The 21,126-nt window shown below is 36.6% G+C and overlaps 1 protein-coding gene across 1 annotated transcript in view; it reads left to right on the top strand.

Moving 5' to 3' along the window:
* The first annotated feature begins 3,632 nt into the window (after positions 1–3,632).
* The window catches only part of LOC113504592, a 67,674-nt gene continuing 50,180 nt past the window's right edge, over positions 3,633–21,126 (top strand). The window contains exon 1 of the mRNA XM_026886969.1: positions 3,633–5,995. The gene's annotated coding sequence lies outside the window, so the exon portion shown is untranslated. The remainder of the gene's footprint in view (positions 5,996–21,126) is intronic.

Below are 21,126 nucleotides of genomic sequence, written 5' to 3'. Positions count from 1 at the left end.
CTAAGTTTTATTAATTAACGTCCACTACAAATAAATAAAATGCTGAATTAAGTGCGGTTTGGAGGTTCGAAGGTCCAAAAAATAGGACTAATTATTCTATTATCTTATTTTCTATCGCTTCTGACGTGGGAAGCTCACGAGCTAATCATTCAATTTTCATGGTAAAATGTAGCAGTGACCGCAAGAAATAGTAATAAATTAGTAAGACCACAAAAACAAAACATGTCCAAACGCTAATGTATATTACACTAGCCGATGCTCGCGGTTTCGCCCGCCTGGCTATTGGTTAGAGCTGCTTAAACGTTACCCTCTTTTGATACAGCCCGCTAAAGGTTGGCATCTGAGGTGCCAGCCACCTTCATACCAAAATTCATGTAAATTGTTACAGCACTTTGGGCGGAAAGAGTTAAAAAATTGCACTCATACACACACTCACATTTCATAATATTTCTGTTGTTATAAATGAATTTAGAGAGTACTGCCTAAAGTTCATTTAACTCGTACACGTATAGGTAGTTATTGTAACCGCCATCATCTATTACAAAAAGTTGTGTTTCGCGGTATACGAGATCTTGTCTCGTGAAGTGCAACAGACCGACGCAGAATTAGCAAAAATAATAACATTAAGTACGCCACCGCTTGTGTAGCATGTTTTAATATAACGCATTAATCATGCGATGAATAATATAACGCTGTTTAATAATAGTATGATAAAATATGGCATTCTTAGATTTTTTGTTAACTAAAATGACTGTCGCTGTAAAGAATTTAATCGTTGTACCGCTAGGGGTTTCACAAGCTAGCATATCACAAGCACCCACAAGACTCAGATCTCATTTTCTGGATCTACTCAGGGATCGTGTTTGGCGTGGTGACCTGTACGAGTCAGCTGGAATAGATTACTTTCACCTTTAAAGAAATACATATGGAATAGTCTGCTTTAGAAGTAGAAAATAAGTCATAGAACATAAAATATTTTCTCTTTCCCAAGGGTCAATCACGTTTTAGAATAATATACACGTCGTAGAGCGGCATCCCTCTTCCACGCAATATTATTACTTTAAGTCCTGGCGATGGGATGGTTACATAAACTTCTTATGCCTAGGTTTTTATTATTTTAAAAGAACAATATCACTGCTCGTACTTTACACCTAAGAATAAGAGAGTTTATAAAAAAAATGTATACACTCGTGCAGTCCACTCCGCTCGACATACATAAGTACAGTAATATACAGTATAATATAATATTAATGGGTTGCTGTGGCTATATTATTTCACGCGTCGCCTGCCATAAATCGGCCTGTCTGAATAATGTATGCTCTGCGTATTGAAATTCTCGTTCTTTCATCTGACGCATTCAAATACTTAAAGTAAGTAGGTACATCGATTTATTTTGTATGAAAGTGTATGCTTTATGATATAGTTCTCTTCATCACTTAACCGCGTACCCATGGCTTGGGGCTAAGCTACAACTGAACAAGTTGATAGATCACAGGTTGAGCTAGGCTTGATACGGTGGGTCCGTGGATGGGTCTATAATGAGTTCCTCCATATTTCGGAAGGTACGTTAAATTGTGTGTCCTGGTTGTATATTCCTCTTTGACAGTCGTTCGTTACGGGTAGTTAGAAGCTAGAAATTCTGTCAACAAGTCTTACTATAAGTCATGTGGAGGTTAGATAGGCAGTCGCTCCTTGTAAAACAATGTTAATTTTACCTGCATCGGTAAAGCTGGAATCCGACCTGAACTTATTTAAGAAAGGCTAGGCTCCTGTACGGATTCCTTGAAAGTTAGTTCATAATGTTGGTGTGATAATCACCCGCGTGGAATTCACTACCGACTTCAGCCGTACAAAAACAACAACGTAAATATGAATGAAGGAGAAAGTTAATCGGTAATGCAGATGTTTATGATTTCAGATCGACGCGAATAAATATTCATCGATTACAATCGCCATCTCACGACTTGAGCGTTCATTACGTTGATTGGATCACAAAATAAAGACGGAAATGTTTCTTTTATGTAAGTAAAGAAAAATAGTAATTTTTGAGTTCGTGCATCTAATAATACCCATGTAGGTAAATATTGAAATTGCAGTTCCCAATAGCTTTTGATACCTCAATAAATAATGATTGCGAATTAAATAATTTCCTCCAATAATACATAGTTAACATAGGTTTCAGTATCTATCTTTAAATATGCATTCTAATTTATGTTATAAAAAGCATACACATGAGAATCAGCAAATCGTACCTAATTAGTAATTTTACCATCTGACATTCTCAGTAAGAGAATCGAATCCAATCCCTCCAGCAATCTGTAGCTCTCTGCCAATCGGGTCGTCACGGGAATTCAGTCCAGTCTTTAGTGGCATTCGGTGTAATTATTTAATGACGATATAACAAAAAGCATGTCTAATGGCGGACGGTTCGCAAGTAGCTGTGTTTGCCATGGATCGGGCGCGCGCCTGCAATGAGAGTGTGACGCGCGCCCGCGATGCTCAGTCGCCGCGGTACCATCGCGTTACTCCGCATTCGTTAATTGAATCTTACCGGCAATCACAATTAAAATATATTTATATGGGGCTGTTTCTCAGATAATTTTTTATCCAGATTCAGAAATAGATTAAAACTATAAATAAAAAAGGGTGCATTAAATATCTCTTATTACATTTAATTACCATTAGGTTCCCCTTAGTGTTAATAACTTCACAATTATCTAGTTAATACGTAGATGCATCGCCGGTGCGGGCTGGCGGCCGTGCGGGGCGGATCAATACGATAATACTTAATTACTGAAGCAAACGTCTTCATTAGCCCACTTGTTGGTCAATCGTTTGCCGTACAATATGCTGGCCAATGCTAGAAATCAATGTTTAAATGAATAACATTCAAAGGTTTTAGAAATCATGTCAATTCAAACAGACCAACGGACGTGCGGTGTAGATGACAAGCTAATTACCAATTTATATTGAATTGTAATGAATTAGCGTTCCGCAGTGGAATTGCTGTTGGTATATTGATAGAAGTATAAAATATTTCCTATAAGTTTCTTACATAGTGTTCAGTTAAATAAATGGTTTTCTATTTAAGTTTTGTTTTCATTGTTGATAGGAAAAGAACCTACCCGATTCGCTTTATCATTGTGCCTAATAGATGGTCATTGGTCATTAAGGTCTATGAACACACATCAGTCATTGTTATCACCATGTGTGGCGTATGAGTAGCTGTTTTACGTTGTACAATTAGAACCACTAATAAGTTTAAGGTTAGTAGTATCTAATGTTAAACAGAACATGTTTATCGATTTCATCATGATTTATATTCACTAACAATAATGGTTCGGTTGGCATGGTCCACACAACATGTTTCATTTTATAAAAGCCTAATTATTTTTAAATACATACTTGCAATAGTTTTGCATCTACTTTGGATTCTTCATGTCTGTTCTCCCATAGAGCGGAGGTGAATGATCCCTAGTAGATGCCCCATCACATTGTAGATTAAAGTTCTCAAAAAGGCCTCTGCACGTTGGACCTGTGTCCCTGTGTACGCCTTTAAAAAGGACCGGGTCTCTTCTCATGAAGTTAACCCGTGAATTAAAAGAGATACAAATAATGGTTCGGCACTGGAATCAAAACATTTTATCGGGAAGTTAGCAACCCCAATTTACATGTACATGTGACATACTTGCATGTTTAAATTGGCTAAAAACGTTTGGGAGTCAGCTGCACAATCATCATATCAATTTCATTAATTACAGAATGAAAAATCGTGGCGTCAATCAATCTATCAGCACTTTCTACAATACTTAGAATTAATTGAAACATAAATGTTTCAAACTAGACCTGAAATTGCCTGAAACTGGTTGTGACATCCGGAAACAATTACAAAATTTAGTGATAATCATTAAAACGCACATTCATTTAAATGAGTATGCTTAAGTATCTAATAAACATACATTTTTAAAGGTAGGTACCGTCTTCTAAAAAACAAACGGTTTTTGGATGATTGTATTTCGGTAAACGCGGAAAGGTACTAATTGAGTTGGATCTTTTGACTCGCAAGTAGATTACTGAAGATTAAAGCATTATTGATTACCACATCGTTTTATTAATAAAAAATATTCATATCTTAAATATATTGCCAGCCATTATTATCGGGTTACAATGTTGGCCTATATTTTAGGCCAGATTAACTTGATAAGACAAGGAATAAACAAAAAGTAGTTACATCCAAATATAATGAAAAAAAACAACAGTTTCTTCTTATAATTCCCCGCGGAGCACATCTGATAAGATTTGATATGCCCCAGACAACAAGGGCTACATATTTATAAGATGAGCTTGTCCCATGCGGCATGGGCCATGAGTCAGCTCAGACAATGATCTGTCAAGTAATTTCACGCGGCACGCTTGCTAATCGAATCTCTAATATCAAATACAATGCCCTCTTCCTCGAACAGAAGTAGTAAGGTATTTAAACACCTTTTTTATTGACTGTATAAGTTCTAAAATTATTGGCTCCAACGAATCTTACTCACAGGTTTTGCTGAATCAAGTGTGACGATGTTCCCCTGGCCCCTCTCCTACTTGATGTTGCGGCTCCGCAGATAGGAGCTTCTTTGCTAGATATCGGTAGCTTAACAAGGGAGGGGTGCGGAACTCCGGTAAATCACCGGAGCTATGTTTAGGCCGGTGAAAGTTAATGAGGATTTCCCGGGTGAAAAAAGAAAGCCTACCAAGACCTCTTAAGGAAAAACTAAAACGTAGACACAGCTGAAAGAGACATGCGGGCGACATTACAGCACTGAGAAGTCCACAAAAAATTAGCGAGCTGTCGATCTTTTGCAGGATGCTTAATTGCAATTTAGGACGGATTAGGTTATTATATATCTATATTATATACCTATATTTATCAAGTTTTTGAAGTTTAACAGCTTTTGCCTTAGTTGTTTAATTATGTAAAGATGATGCTATTAAATATTTTTTTGCATGGTACACAGGTTTTGCGTGTTAGACTCAAATTCTCTCATGAATAATGCTGCCAGGTTTTTAGATGACATGTTATAAGTTTCTTAAAAATTTTAGCCCAGTCACGCAGGCTGGTTTTATTGAGGAAAAATGTTGTTCCATTTTTCCCTTTTCACATAGATCTGCACCTACGTAACATCAAAGCTTTGAAACAATATTGATGCCAAGTGTAGTATGTATATTCACATTTTGAAAATACTCGAACTATAAGTCAGGTGTCGGGTTAAAACGGGCGAAGGGCGGCGAGCGTGCGATGAAAACAAGAGGCGCACGCGCACCCGAGCGACGCGCGGGATCCGGCCCTCGCGGGGTCACTTGTAGACCAGGATATAAAACAGCTTTCTTACAACCATCGAATACTATTATTTACTTATTTTTTGGGGTTTTTTAGTACGTACAAGTAAAATACGCAATACCTATTTGATTCTAATAGGTGTAACAAAGGGATACTGCATGCTCTACCCAGTAGTAATGTGGCTCTGTCGAGGAGTGATAGGCAGTCTCTTTAATTAAAAAAATACTTAATCCGACTTTTCGAAATATGTACCACTGATGCAATAGCAATTAAGTCAGCTAGCCACGGCTAGGATAGTTCAATATTTGCAATATGAACTGTTCTAATATATTACATACGTTCAACAAAGCATTGTGATCTCATAACAAGCTGTAACAATACTTCCCATTGTGTGCATTGTATTTGGAAAACCAAAGTGGAGTCCTGAGGAAGTATAAACAGATGAGGTGTGGGCAGGTCCCTGTCTCCTGGCGCGGCCGGGCCGGGGCCGCGGGCCGTCGCGCCAGTCGCACCGCGTCCTCGCGCCGCGCCGCACGCGTCACGTGACACCCGCACAGATCGCTGCTCACTCCGCGTTGACTCTCGTTGTTTGTGTTGTGTGTGACAATGAGTGTTGTTTGTGTTTACCACTGATTGCGCGCGGATTTATTTTTGTTCTGGTTTTCATTGGTAAGTTTCCTTTGATTTTTATGAAAGTGTACCTTTCTCATAGGAAATTTTTAACATAGAATTAAATTGTATAGTTTCTTAAAATTAAATTAATAATTAAGAAAACATCAGTTCACATAAATGTATAACTTCGAGTTTAAAGTTTATGTTAGTACTGTATAATTTAAAAAGTTTTAGTTTTAAGTCATAACTGGTTAATAACAGCAGTTGAAGCAATGTTCTGTCTTAACGAACCTCCGATGCCGGCGAGTTTGGGAGTTGTTATTAATTGAGTAGCGGTCGCAGCGATCGACAGCCGTTTGTTAAAAACAATTTAGAGTTAGAGATGTTCTACAGTCAGTGTGGTAACTGTCTCGGTAAAGTGTGTTAGTTACAATTAAAGAAGACGGTATTTCATATGTCGTTTGTCGTAAATATTGTCGACAGCGAGTTTTCAGTAATTTGACAAAATATACGTTATATTTATTTAGGTAGCAGAAATGGTAAAATTTATTATATTATACTTTATTAATCTAATCTAATATTATATCAAATTCTTGTGTCACGGTGTACGAAATTGAATAGGTTTTAGAAATTCCTCAGAAAAGGCTCGACCGGTTCTCATGAAGTTTTGTGTACGTATTGGGTATGTCTGAGAATCGGACAACATATATTTTACATAACCCATTTTTTTCCTGGTTCTCATTTGTCTGCGGTAACAACGTTTGCATATTAAAAAAAAACGGTCTGTGGTATATCAAAATCCACTGAAACGATATCCATGCAACTTGTCTCGTACAAAGAGAGGAGTTAGGAAAGTCACTAATAGTACAAACCAATGTCTACCCCACTAGGATCTTGAATTCCTTTTTTCCAATCTTCTTTGTTCACGAAAAACGATAACATGGTCAAGTGCGAGTCGGACTCGCGACACTGAGGCTTCCGTACAGATAGGCTAAAGGACAGCAAATTTATCGAAATATAACATTGCTGAAAATTTCCACGATATAACGCTTAATGACGGACGGACAGGCAGACAGACGACAGTGGATCTTCAATAATAGGTTTCCGTGGAACCCTAAGAAATTTTTATTACTAACTTTTTAACTCTACTAACAAATGAATAAAGATTGCATTTATGTAAACAAGCAACGTGTGTAAAATCAAGTGTAATAAGTAGGCGCAATACTCCGCTGGAGAGTTTTTATGCAAGTTGCTGAAGGCCTTCTTGTACCTTAGCTACCTACAGAGGTACTTTGAGGAGTCGTTATCACTATATAAACCTTATTATGCTCTGAAATGATATATTGTATAAATTAACAAGTATATAATTTTTCATGGATACTTAAGAACACATTTAAGTAAAAAATAAAAAGTGTCAATAAATGATTTATGAAATTCAAACAGCAACTGAGATTATTAGATATGTCTTTTATTATTTTAGCTTTAATTAGAGTCACGCAATAAGTGGCGTATTATCTTAATGACGCAAATCATAGTAAAAATTATCTTTACTTTAAAAGGCACGCTGTTGGTTTGTGTTTATATAATATCTATTGTATGACTATGTTTATTTATGAAAACAGAAAACAATATAATTGTTAGTCAAATCAATCAAAAGACTTCAAATAAAGTAAATTTAACAAATAAACATAATAACGTTATGGCAATTACAAAAATAAACATTACTTACATAAATGACTACATTACCTTGTACAGAAAGGCAGGTGACTTAGTTTATCGGAAAATCTTTGACATTGCTCCTGAACTAAGCATCTTACTGTATAATAGCCTAATTATTTTAACACATGTAGTAGTAGTCTGTTCATCCATAACGCGTGGGTGATGCTCCATCACATTTTAGATTAAAGTTCTCAACAAATAGGAATACTAATGTTTTCGTTTTGTTAGGCTTATTGACATAATTACTTTTGGGCTCTTGGCATTGACGTGTACCCCCTATCTGGGTTACCTAGGCATGTAATGTGGCACAGACCACAGCTCTGCTGGGGGTCATATTTCATTTCTCACGCCCTCTCCAGCGGCTCTCTTTTTGCTTATTAGTTTCAGTGCTCCGCCGATGTGGCTAGACAATATAAAACCATTGTTACCTGTTCACCTATTCTGAACAACTATTTATCGTTGGTTCGATCCCAGCGGAGGACAAGTATTTATGTGATCCAGGAATGCTTCTTCTTAGTCTGTGTGTCTTTGTTCATGTGACTTGAGTGTTTGTAAAACCCCCCGCTACACAAGGATAAATTTCATAATGCGGAAGAAAATATGAAATGGATTAGACTTTGGCCGCACGTAGTAACTAAAGCGGTTAAGGCTTATGCCTTAGTCCTGTAAATGTAACAATCTAAAACGTGTGAAAACCTTGTATTTAATAACTATACAAGTAAAGTCTGCAAACAAACATTATCCACAATCATGGTATTTCTTCGTTTGCTGAAGTATGTTTGGTCACACTCCAAGTGTTTATTGGGTGGCGCCAAACCGGCCCTAAATCACACTTAGCCGTACAAATATGCATAACGCCTACACTTTGTGTATTAATGGACATAACACTAATAACAAACAGACATTATTATGTACATATTATTGTAACCGGTCTATTAAGTGCTTATTGGCTAGAGTGCTTTGATGGGAAAATCTGTTGATTGAGGAAACCCGGCCTTAAATGTCTCGCCTAGTTTGGTTTGGTGGGTTCGTGAGAGCGTTTTCGTAAACTGTACTATCCAGTGTAAAGATAACATAATTTGTTGTCGCTTTTCTTGCAGTGCCTTATTTCTCGACTTCCATTTGTTCCTACGAGTACATTAATCTTATTAAGGGACAGGTTTATAGATAAGAATTTTGTTGCGAACTTTTTAGCGAGTGTATAAAAATATAAATAAGAACTAAAATTCTAAATTAATATGCTGTGGCTTTTTAAAAGTATTGTTACGCAAGCTTTATCACAAAAAGTAAAAGGCATGTTTCTTCATAAATGAAGATTTTAATTGACATTTGTTAAAGGCACGTGGCAAATGTAAAACGAACAATTCATAATAACTGTGTACACAGCGCGCAGTTCCAACGGAAGCGCGTTATTAAGTTAATCTAACAATATCTCATAGATACGATCTGAGGACGGAGCGAGATGAAATTAATTGATTACACGCATAATTTGTTTTAGTTTTTGTTGCTTTAATTATTAATATAACTATGTATTTATTATAATGAAAGAACATACTGGCCGGCTATGTACATTTATAAAGAGGAAAATAGTCTTTGTTTACCGCAGCCTCTTATTAGCTTAAACTCCGAGCAATAGAAGAGCGCATTGCTATTCATAGGCAACTTAAATTGTCAGTTGTCAAATCAGTTGTCGCTGAATGACTGGATGGGCCTTGCATACGAAGCCGGTTTAGCATTTACTACAACTTTGTTCTTTCTTCACATAATAGATAGACAACGTATAAGAGTTATTTTCAAAGACGTACTTAATTGTCTGTTTGCATAATACGCTTCTGTAGAGCCATATGTGGGATTATTTACGTGAATATAAAATGATGAACACAAACCTCTAATTTGAAGTTGTTTCGGGAGATACATCTTGTGTGTAGTGAGCTCTGTGGCTGTTATTCAAAGCCATGCAAATGTTCGTTAAGTTGTGCACTTGGAACACACGTAATGATGGGTCGCGGCCGGCGGCTGTCGTGCACCATTACTCCTTTTTATTTCATTGTTATGCTAATAAACTGGTCGGAAGATGTTATTAAAAACGCAATGCGCATGTAGTTTTTGAAAATTACATGCTTTTTTTATTTGCTACTTGTGCTACTGAGGTTCCGCCTGCCTGTGCAGTAACAGAATATAGAGCACGGGTTACTTTCAAATAGTGTTAAGCTGTCGAAAAAGAGACTTATTTTTTCTTAATCGTCCGTTATCGTAAAAAGAACTTACTACGAGTGTTTCTAATTTAAAACAAAAATCTCTTAGGAGGAAAAAGTCATTATGGAAGGTATTGTTATTTATAGCATCTATTAGTATTAACTATAGTATTTTATTAAGAGTATCAGCTCATAAAACCGTGTGATATATACAACGTAAAAACAAAGGCATACTGGTTATCGTAAGTATAGACAGCAAATGCAAATAAAACTCCATTTTCATATATAATTGTTAATTATCCCGTTCATGCATCGTTTGAGTGAAAATGTCTGCGCAATAATTGTTCAGATACGAGATAAGCAGATGTATTCAAATGAGAGCGGCGAGGGAAAGTGCGCGTGCGCATCGTCCGCTGAACATTATGCGCCGTGCTTCTATCACATTATAATGTTCATGGATCATGGAGAACGGCTAATGTGCGCTATGGGGCAGTTAGCTGGTGTTTTGCAAGATGGAAAGTGCTTCCACAGTTAATAACATTTTGGACACAAAAGCCGTTGACATGATGCAACTCACGGAGCATACGAACTGAGAAACGATTATAATCGCAAATCCTCACAAGCAGTAAGGCTGGTATTTATACATAGCCTCACTAAAATTAAGGACTTAATACTTTATAGGGCCCTTAAGCTGTGGGTACACCACATCTAGGATTACCGGCGCCAGACAGCCAGACGGCTCTGACTCAGCCTAGAAACTCACTAGAGCATGCATTGCTTTGTTTTGCACAAAAAGATCGTCCGGAATGTCTGACAGATACTTCTTTTACAAAAAAAAAAGGTATTATGAGAACTATTCAGTACACAACTATTGTAGGTTTTATTCCCAAAAAGCTTTAAGCATCGCCAAAATTAACGAATTTATTTAATTTATTGTATATACTGGAAAATATTTTTTTGACTTCCCTGTTCTTAAAACTAATTAACATTTATAAACTTGATGATTATCGCAGATTTCAGATAAACATTAAAAGTCCACATTATTTCCGTAGTACATGTCAAGGTTCAAGCTCACGATTTTTAACATAAGGAACTAGTGTGCAACCTTTTATTCATCTTTAGATTATTTTAAGGTTAAAAAACATATTCTATAACTACAAAGTGCATATAGTCTCTACATGATACAAACTTTATTAACTTAGTTCGTAAAAACCTTTAAAACAAAAGAGTCAGACCTTGTTATGTCACGGTAAATGTGAAGTGTATAAAAACCATTGCAAACAATAACATCCTTGTTTACAACGAAAAAACAACGTGACTTCACTGAAACCAGTTCGTCTTCGCTTTGTTTTGAGTTATGTTGTTCCGAGCAAGGATTTCTGCAGAATTTGAGCTGCACTCACGGGTATGAAGTTCAAGCACACGTGCAAACTAACAAAGGTGTTTTACAAGTAAAAAAAGTAATTGTGATAATCCTAATACAAGTAATTCATAGAAACACGCGATGGATAGAAATGAACATGGACATTTTAACACGTTAAACTCGTGTTTAGCCTGTGCACAAGCAAACACAAGTCATACTTGTGTCAAGTCACACAAGCCAGTCATGTTTACACACGTATTGCCCTTGCTAAAAAACAAACTTCACCAAAATCATCCTTATATTTTCTAGTAAGGTATACTTGCCATAGTATATCAACATGTATGCATCATAGAACTCTATCTCGCCATCATCTCCAGACAATGTTGTACCTACTTATAAATAGAGCTAATAAATAGCTGTTACACTTGTTTGCACAACAACAAAAACCTCGGCTATCGCTGTTACTGCGAAATCTCGAGAGTCTCGAGGCTCGCTGCCTCTTGGCACACACTGGTATCGAGTCTGGGTGTGGGACCGAGCCTCCGAACTTAATGTGGGCAATTGATCCAGCTTGCATAATTACACCTTAGAATGCCTCAGATCGAGAGATAGAGGTCGCTTGCAAAATTAATGGCTCGTGAGTCGTGTGTGAGTCGGGAGGGGAGGCTGTGCTTTGTTTATTACCATTTTGCCTTTTGTTTTATAGAGCTTCTAGGCTATCTTATGATTCATGACATTTGACCTCAGACATTTCACAAAATCAATATACCAAATTGTAAACGTTGATACGAGTAAGAATTTCTAGTATCAACTTATTTATCTCAAACTTGATATTTCTATATAAACACTTGTACTACAAATTAAGCTATTGAAGCAAATTCAATTTCTAGATCACCTTTATCTTCTATATTAATTGAATTATTTAAGTTATCTAGTGCTAAGCCGTCTGTCTAGTCAAATCGGTTGGCAAGCGTACTCAGTAGTAATAGCTTAGTTGGTTGTATAACATAACTTTATGATGCATTGACATGTACGGCGCTCATCTCCGGAGTATTACATGAGGCAGTAAAAAGGGTCACGCACACGAAGTCGCTCGTCTCATGAGATTGTAACGTCACTCATTTTGAACTTATTAAGTTATTCAATTTAGCTAGACAGCACAAGGAGTTAAGTAAGAGGTAAGAGGTACACTTGCGACTTGTCGTAATTGAAAATCTTATGGATTTGTTTAAGTTACAAATAATTACGAATATTATTAAGTTGGAATGCCGATAATATTTTGGGTTTTGCTAGTTCGTGCAAGAAAACAGTTAAGGAAATATAAAGAAAGAGATAATACTTGCTTATATCCTGTCAAAAATAAAAACCAAATTCTATTTCTAACTTCATTTTAAACCATTTTATAAAGCACGACATGTTAACATAAATAAAACTACCTTATTCAATGATGAAGGCAGGATGGTGTCAATAGTTCATTACGACCACGCCTGCGCTAGTGTTAACTCAGACTTAAAGTAGTTTAATATGTTCCTAAACCTTTACGTAAATACTTGTCTTGTCTATGGGAAGAGCTGAGAAACCTGTTGACGTAATTAGACGTGCGGTCGTAATCTCGTGACGTTACTCAATGTAAAAAAAACTATTAAATGTACTAGTTTTATATAAGCTGCAAACAGATGAGGCTTCGATTCCTGTTTGGTGACGAGGCGATGACTAGATCGATATCATTTAGATTTTATATTTTCATAAACGATAAGGCAAGATAAATATTTAATTATATGTTAAATATGTACATATAAAAGGCCGGCTGCTAATGTTCTACGGAGCTCAGGCCATTTTTTATGTAGCAGTGAGTTTAGTTTCTCTGTTTATTTTTTTTCCAAACGTGTGTATTTCTGAGATCAGTATTTAACAAGCACTTTGTCTCACCTTATCTCTTTACGAATATTTTTTATTCGTTACAAGTCAGCAATCTAACAATTATACTGTCATCGCGATACCATCAGACTTAGTACAATAGAACGCTAAAACCTCTCGTATCCTAAACATAAGTAACATAGCAACGAATTAAAAACCCCCACAAGAACCAGTGTGAACTGTGAAGTATTTTTCTAACAAATGCTCTATAAAAATCATTCGACGAGTTTATCGCACTGCGCATGCGCATTCCTAATTTTTTCCGAACGAATGCTATGGGAAAGTATTTTGTTCTATTGTCTGATTGAGATTCGAACAACTTACAGCTAATTGCAACGAGATCGAAATGCATTGTTTTAATAGCTTTCTACAGTTACGAACTATGTTAACGTTAAATTGATATTTATGATTGTTCTTAGCTTTATTAACCTCTCTCGTTACTAGTAAAAAAAGTATAAAAAATATTACTTGCTATATACATGCTTAATTTATTCTAAATATGACAATAAGCAGCAAGAGACAATTGTATCGCGAAATTCTTAAACACCAATTTTGACTTCAATATAAACTTTTTCCTTGGACAGATAATTGCTCTCAACGGTTACTGTATGTACACATAAAATAGACGAAACGTTTAGCAATATTTGTGGGATATAATTAATGAGTAGGAGGACCCAATACATCTGTTACAGCGTGTATTTAGCAAGAGCATGGAGTAACAGCGTGTTTGTTTCAACAGCCGTGTGAGACGAGAGCGCGTGCTCGCAGCGCGTTGATGTCTTTTGTTCTACATATTGTGCTGTCCATCCGAGCGCTGTGGAAATCAAGCGAACGTACAGATATTGTTCTTTGTTTGCAACTAATAATTAAAAAAACAATTACTAATTCAATTTACTTCATTTCTATACACATAGTTTTTTATTGTGTATTGAGTAAATTTAAATAATTTATCCAATGAGTAAATCGCATTACAATATTAAATGGTTTAACAACAATAAAATCGTATAGAAATATTGTAAACAATTCTAATACAACATTCGAAAATGCAAATATTCCAACCCTAACGTTGAGGTAAAGAATGGGAACAAAAACATCCCCGAGGGCCCCCGAGCCGCAACACGCCCCTCGTAACGGATGCACAGAAACCGTTGATCATATCAATGAAATTACCTACGATTTATTTTTTTATAATTATGATTTACCTGAATTCTTGTTAAACTTTCAATATTGAACTTTATCACAATATTATTAGGTTTCTTTTTGTATAATTGTGTGGAGTAAATGTTTAGATTTAGCCGGTGGTTTTATCCGCGGGGTGTGAGACGATCGGGTTACAGAGTAATTTAAGTGTATTAGCGCTGATGGCCGCGGGACTCGGCGTCGGGTTACAAGCGCTACGAAACTAAATACATGCGCTACGGGAAATGTAGCACAAGTTAATGATGAAAATGATACGCACTCGTATGATCATAATGCATTCTTGTTTATATATTATTCATTCATATTTACTTATGTACACGGACTAATCATGTTGTCTGTAGCAACTAGGTATATATAGTAGAATAATATAATATTGGTAAATAAAGCAGAAAGCCATTTGTCCGTTGTTAAATTGATTATTTTCTTTTACCAAAATCTTAACACCTTTTTACTGTCATAGCTTTCGAATGCGTATGTTAGAATGTAAACAGATTTTCATATTAGTTATAGGACCGACTTTTAAATAGTAAACAAAGTTCAAACAATTTGTTGCTAACAGTACATAAGACAGTCTGAGAAAGAGAAGGTTTCCTCTTAATTACCAAACAGATGGTATCTCGGATATTCAAAGTGGCCACAACACAGCCGCCACTAGCGACCCTCGGCATCGCGCAGACAGCTAAGGAATCCTTTTTCTGACTGAGTAGCGTTAACAATGTACTTAAGTTCAGAAGGTCCATCAGGTATACAATTAAATATATACAATCGGACTAGCTAATAACCAATTATCTTTATACTAACTTCCGGAATAAATAGATTTTTCATACTCAGTTTCACACTCACTCACAATCTTATGTTACAGCTGTGAACACGGCAACAAAAAGAAAACATCTTAGCTGGGCAATAGGAAACGGGATATTTAAATATATAATTATGATGTTACTAATCGAAATTATAATTAAGAAACGTTTTTCTGACATTTAATGCAATTAAATTTCCGGTGGAAGAGAGCTATTAACAATAATATAAATATTAAGGTAATAAAGTAATAAAAAAAAGCTATTCCACCTAATGCAATAACATTATTTAATGGCGATTAAAGTTTTTTTATGATCATGTATGAGACTAGCTCTACAGAGTTGTAAAAATGGCAAAATTCAAACATAGTAAAACCTCTTCGGTCTATTTGTATGTACATTCTATTTGACAGTGTCAAAGGCAGAGGCTGAGGTCGGCGTTTTGCTCAGTGTCATTCATGAATACAGTTGTTGGACTTCTGCATGTCTTCATGTGGTCGTCGTGAGCAGCGCGGGCGCGGGAACAATGGCGCTGTTAATGGGCGAGCGCGGTAGCTGCGCCGGCGCAACGAACACAAGCCATAACGCTCCCAGGGCTGCCGCTATATTACTATACGTTTATTTTTCGTAATTCTTTCCATAAGTAGAAGTGATGTAGTTTGAAAAGTTTAAGTTATTTAAAATAGTTTTAATACTTTTGTGGGCAATGGATCATTCACGTATATTGTTTTCGGCCCATATTTTCAGCGTCTGTAGCTGGTGTTTCAATATCTTTTAATAGAAATGATAGTGTCCTACGCGCCGTAAGCATAGCCCCGGCACACGCAGTTCACCATCAAACACAATAGAGCCGTCCTGCGCACGCGCAGCTTACACAACATCCCAATACTTTCGAGCGGTTTCCTCAATTCTATCCGTTTGTTTGTTTGTGCAACTCGAGCGGAATCAGGCAAACAATGGCGCTTTCTTCCAATCAATGAATTGTTTAAATTGCTACCGGATATATGGGCCTGTAGTCCTTTTGTGCTTAGTGCCGGTGCGGGCCGGAGGTTGAACAGCCAGCCTTAGGTAATACAAGCTTTGTTTGGTTGGTTTCATATTAATTCCCTTCAAAGTATATGTATCACGACAAATTGGCGTTTGTATTTATCTAACTAATAACCAACAAGTTTGATATTCACTAGAGACACTTGAAATTGTCAAATAATTGAAATGAAAATAAATAATTGTCACGTACTGCTCACCCACTTCATTCAAGTATCAACATCGTTCGCCCTGACAACGGTACAATTATAACGACAAAATAATCGCAAATCATTGTCTGTTGTCCTGTACAGGCGCCGGCACCGGGCGACTGCGACGCGACACAAAGCGGTCGCAACGCACCTCCGCGCGACAATCGCATCAGATTGACGTTTACTACCGATATAAATATGCCGTAACAAACGTATTGTAGAGTTGCAGTTGTGAGCTGTGGTCCAAGTGACGAGAGATGGAGGCGATGTTCAGCGCATAGCAATGCGTTTAACTGAATCCGAAACATGTATTTACAAAACAAACATGTATATTGAAAATATATTAAAACGAGAAACATCTTAACAATTTATATTAATGTTTCGGGTCCTTCTCTTATGTAAAAGTTTTAAAGAACATAAAAAAAAAACTTAAATTGAGCAAAATTGGGGTGTAAAGTAGGCGGCTTGTTGTCGGACATGTGCACCCCGCTCCTTTTACAAGTTTACACCACAAGACATCTTTATTCATCGCCCCATCGAACTATTGGGACTATTGGTGAATTGATTGATCCACACGCAAGTTATTGAGTGCTCCCTGTTACGCGGGTCCTGCGCATGTCAGGCCATCACAGACAAAGCCGCGATCGTTGGCTCACGTCGAGCGCGCGGTGAGTTATTGCGAGGGGAGCTTCTGTCGCGAATGTTAGCACACATACGCGGATGAGTGAATTACTGAAGCTTGTACAATGTGTGTTTGAATTGTTTTGAACACACTCGAGGTGTTGAGGGCTTGATTTTTCGACTCGAGTACCGTTGTCATATTATTGAATTGTAATTTTAATTTTTCGTTATTGAAATGTCGTGTGTTTAATGTATTTCAACCGTTCCACTGTTGGCACGGGTTCGCATATAGGAAAGCTCATTGCGGGTTGGAGATTTTATCAAAGTTTATCAGTTGTGTCTTTAAATGAATAAGAAAGTTAGTACCACAAGCGCCTTGTTAATAAAAATCCATAGATGACAAGGCAAGACCACCACGTCGAGTGATCTATATGAACATTGTAGCAACAGAAGTAAAAAGTAATTTTATGTTATTATTTAAACGAATTAGGAAGTATAAATAAAAGAGATCTTGTAATAAAATAGTATGTTCTAAAAGTTGGACTGAAGCTTAGCTTTGAATTTTTAACATTATTACACATCCTGTGTATATGCAACTTTATAACAGGTTAAAGCAACAAACATGTATGCTCTATCTCCTATTCGAGCTCGCATCCTGCAACCCAACAAAGGGTCCCGAACAAAAACTCTTCTGACATAAATAAATGACGCTTTCAAATTAAAAACATCACTTCCCGACAGATTGAGTTTAGAAATGTTTTATTCTAAACTGGTTTACCGAAACCTTTGCCGGTGGGGCCCAGCGCACAATGACGTCACCGCACTCGCATCACTCACGCCGAATCCGAGCGGGGGTAAGCACAATGCAAAACTATTTCTAAAACAAGCTTTTGTATTCTCAATTTTTTCTAATATATTCAAACTAGGGTTGTCCGTAACTTGATATTTTGATAACGGCAATTTATTTGCTACAAATCTTTTTCGAATACAAATTATGTTGGTTTTTTTGTTGGAATATGAAATATTGCTCGTTGACGTGTGAACGTTAGGTTTATTATTTTTTACATATTTATGCGGAGAATATTTATCGATATAGAGTGGACGGTATTATTTCCCACGCTCGCGGTCACGACTCGCAATTACCGACAGTTCTGCTGCGAAGGGTTCGGGTTATGAAGAAAAGTGATTTTAAAACTATCGTAGAGCACTCCGGAGCTCCGCGTCTCGGGGCATCGAACTTCTGACCTTTGTTCTCGTTATTGGATTATAAGTAGTGTCTGTTCTATACTGGTTCAGCATCTATATGTATATGTATGCATAGAATAGTAGCTCAAGAGCATTTTCTGTTTTTAATATATCTCCATGTTATTTAGCTGTGCAACTTTGCAAGCAGAAATTCCATGCAGAGAATTAGCATTTTTTTTATTAATGTTATTTGCTACACCAACTAGTGCACCTAGATCTTCATCCGAGATCCCGTTTACGTATCAGAGGGATATCAAATAAAGAATATTAAGTGCAGTTTAAGTTGATCATTAAATAGATACACAACTTTCTTGTTCAACTAAAGAGGCTCACAGTCGAGGCTTATCTGCAAGTGTATTAAATAATTACTCATTAACATGGAACCAGTCCGAGCCTTTATCGCGTTAACTGCAAATGTCTTTGAGGAGGAAACGGGCTGAGTTAATCCGATTTCATCAATATGAGCCGTAATCTCAGGCTATTGGCTCATCACACATACTTTATAGTAGGAAATTATTTACATATTGAGTTATATATATAATAAGGAACTCGATGTAATTAAGACTATCAAAAAATGTATTCATTCAGAAAACTAACATCCTTTGATACTCAATACTCACTGCGGTAGTTAAGTAGACAAGAAGAGGATTGTACGCTTTGTTTTTTAGAAGACTAATAAAATATAATTTTCATGGTATACAAGAACATAGAATGAAATAATCTTAGGTTAAGGGTAGATACTGTATTAAATTCAGGCTCAATAATGGTGACTGGAAAAAAACATTAGAATACTGTTTTATAAGATGTAAATACAGCAGTAACATATTGACTACGTATAATGTATATTGCTGGAGCTTTTTCTTTGGAATCCACTGTATGTAGTTTGTATACAGTTTTCTTTAATGGCATGCTCACTTTCCTTACACGGAGCGGCCGCTCCATCACGATGAATGATTCATTCATTGACCTGATATACATACTCTTAGATTGAATACATTCACAAAGCACAACACTGCTGTAATTAGTAGCGATGGTAAAACCAGTTATACTAGTAGCTATTGAGAAACAGTTACCATTTAAATACAGCTAGATACTAATTGACAGCAGTATAATAAAACGTAGGTACAGTACTAGTCGTGGTAAGGAACTTAAAAATTACAAATGAGAAGGATGTCGATCGGTCACGGCTTACCATAAAATTGTCCGAAGATATTATTGTTATATTTTGTATAAAATTAAATTACCAAATGAATACTAAACTGGAACGTACATGACAGACGATGTTTTCGATAAGAATCGAATCTCTTTGTTTCAACAAAGGGCTTCTTTTAATAATTTCAGTAAGGTATTCTTATTGTAATTAGTATAGCAGATACCTACATTATCTTTGTTCAGTCTGCGCTGGGCGTATCGTAGCGCAGCGCGTACGCATTTCGCGACGTGAGAGCGGCAGCTCGCGAGCGCGGACCGCGCATGCGCGGCATCCCGTGCTCATTAACCACCGCGCGTGACGTCACTCGCTCTTACCGCCGCGCGCTCAAATTTTTTGCGCGTTTGTTCCGCTCGCGTTATGGCTAACGATGAAAAGATAACTCGCTAAGTAGCTCCTATTATAGGTTTCTCTCAGAGAAAAACTATGTCCACTTGTAATTGGTTCTGGAAATCTATCTGTGGAATAGTTTCAACGGGCGACTGACTCGCGACGGTTACATAATGATGAACGAGGGACTTACTTTACTTTGGTTGATTCTCTATGCCGGATACGCTTCATATTGTTACAAAATATAGTGATGTCATCATTACCTCTAAGGTAAACTACAAAATTCACTTGATTAGATACAGACAAACTAATTCATCAATATTTCTAGTCAACTTGAATTAAACGATTTATCTCCATCGGCGGTTTTATTGATCGCAGGATACGACAGTCAAACTTAAGATTTATTGAAATTTTATCGATGTTATAATAAATGTTGGCTACCTCTTAAGCAGTCCTCATTCTTGGCCGTTAAAGTTAGCTACCATTGATCGACAAAAGACAAAACTGTCTAAACAAAAACATATTATTACGAAGTTGAAAAATATTGGCGGCAACATAGATTTTTTGTTTCATAAAGTAAAGATTTAATTAAATCTATTTTTTGCTGCGGTACGTGTGCTGGTGTTAAGTTAGTAGACCGTGATCGTAACATTATACAGCGCATGCGCCCCAAATAGACCACTTTGCTTACGACGCTGTAAAATACAATGTTCTCAATGTTCTCTGTTGTTCAGAGTCTTAGTAATTTCTGTATTAGTTAGTAATTTGTGTTTTACTTTAGTAACATTGAGTATTACTGCAATAAAGATAAATATAAAGATAATTTATTTGTAAAAAACATGAGTACGCAGTACAAACAGGTATGCAAGCAAGATGGTACAATAGTGCATTTGTTTTCAGATAATTACTTAAGTATTCAAATTTTACGACAATCCATAGATTACATTATGTTATGTGATCGTTACATTATTTATACCATTACTTCTAGCTAGGGGCTATCCTGACTTTGCACTAGTGTATACTGAACTCTTGTCAACCGAGAAACTGTAATGTATAGAAAATGGCTGCAATTTGTTTTAAATTATAAATGGTATTATCACGTCAATCACAGCTATTTTGTTAACCAGATGAGCAGCCTTCGTTCAGTGCCAGTAGAGCGGATGATGAGGCGGCGGCCGGCAGCAGACAGCTGGTGGAAAGTACTCGCAATCGAAAGTTCCGCGACATTCCACATTTAAAAACATCGGCCTTCAGTATTAGCTGTGAGTGATGTGCACTCACCCGGAACGTTACTCGGTTTTTGCAAAATCGATTTGTGAACGAATGTTGTTTGAATTGACAACTTTTTTCGATTCT

The sequence above is a fragment of the Trichoplusia ni genome, chromosome 22 (assembly GCF_003590095.1).
Source record: "Trichoplusia ni isolate ovarian cell line Hi5 chromosome 22, tn1, whole genome shotgun sequence".
Taxonomy (NCBI): domain Eukaryota; kingdom Metazoa; phylum Arthropoda; class Insecta; order Lepidoptera; family Noctuidae; genus Trichoplusia; species Trichoplusia ni.
Note: the sequence above shows the minus strand (reverse complement) of the source record. Positions and strands in the feature narration are given on the sequence as shown.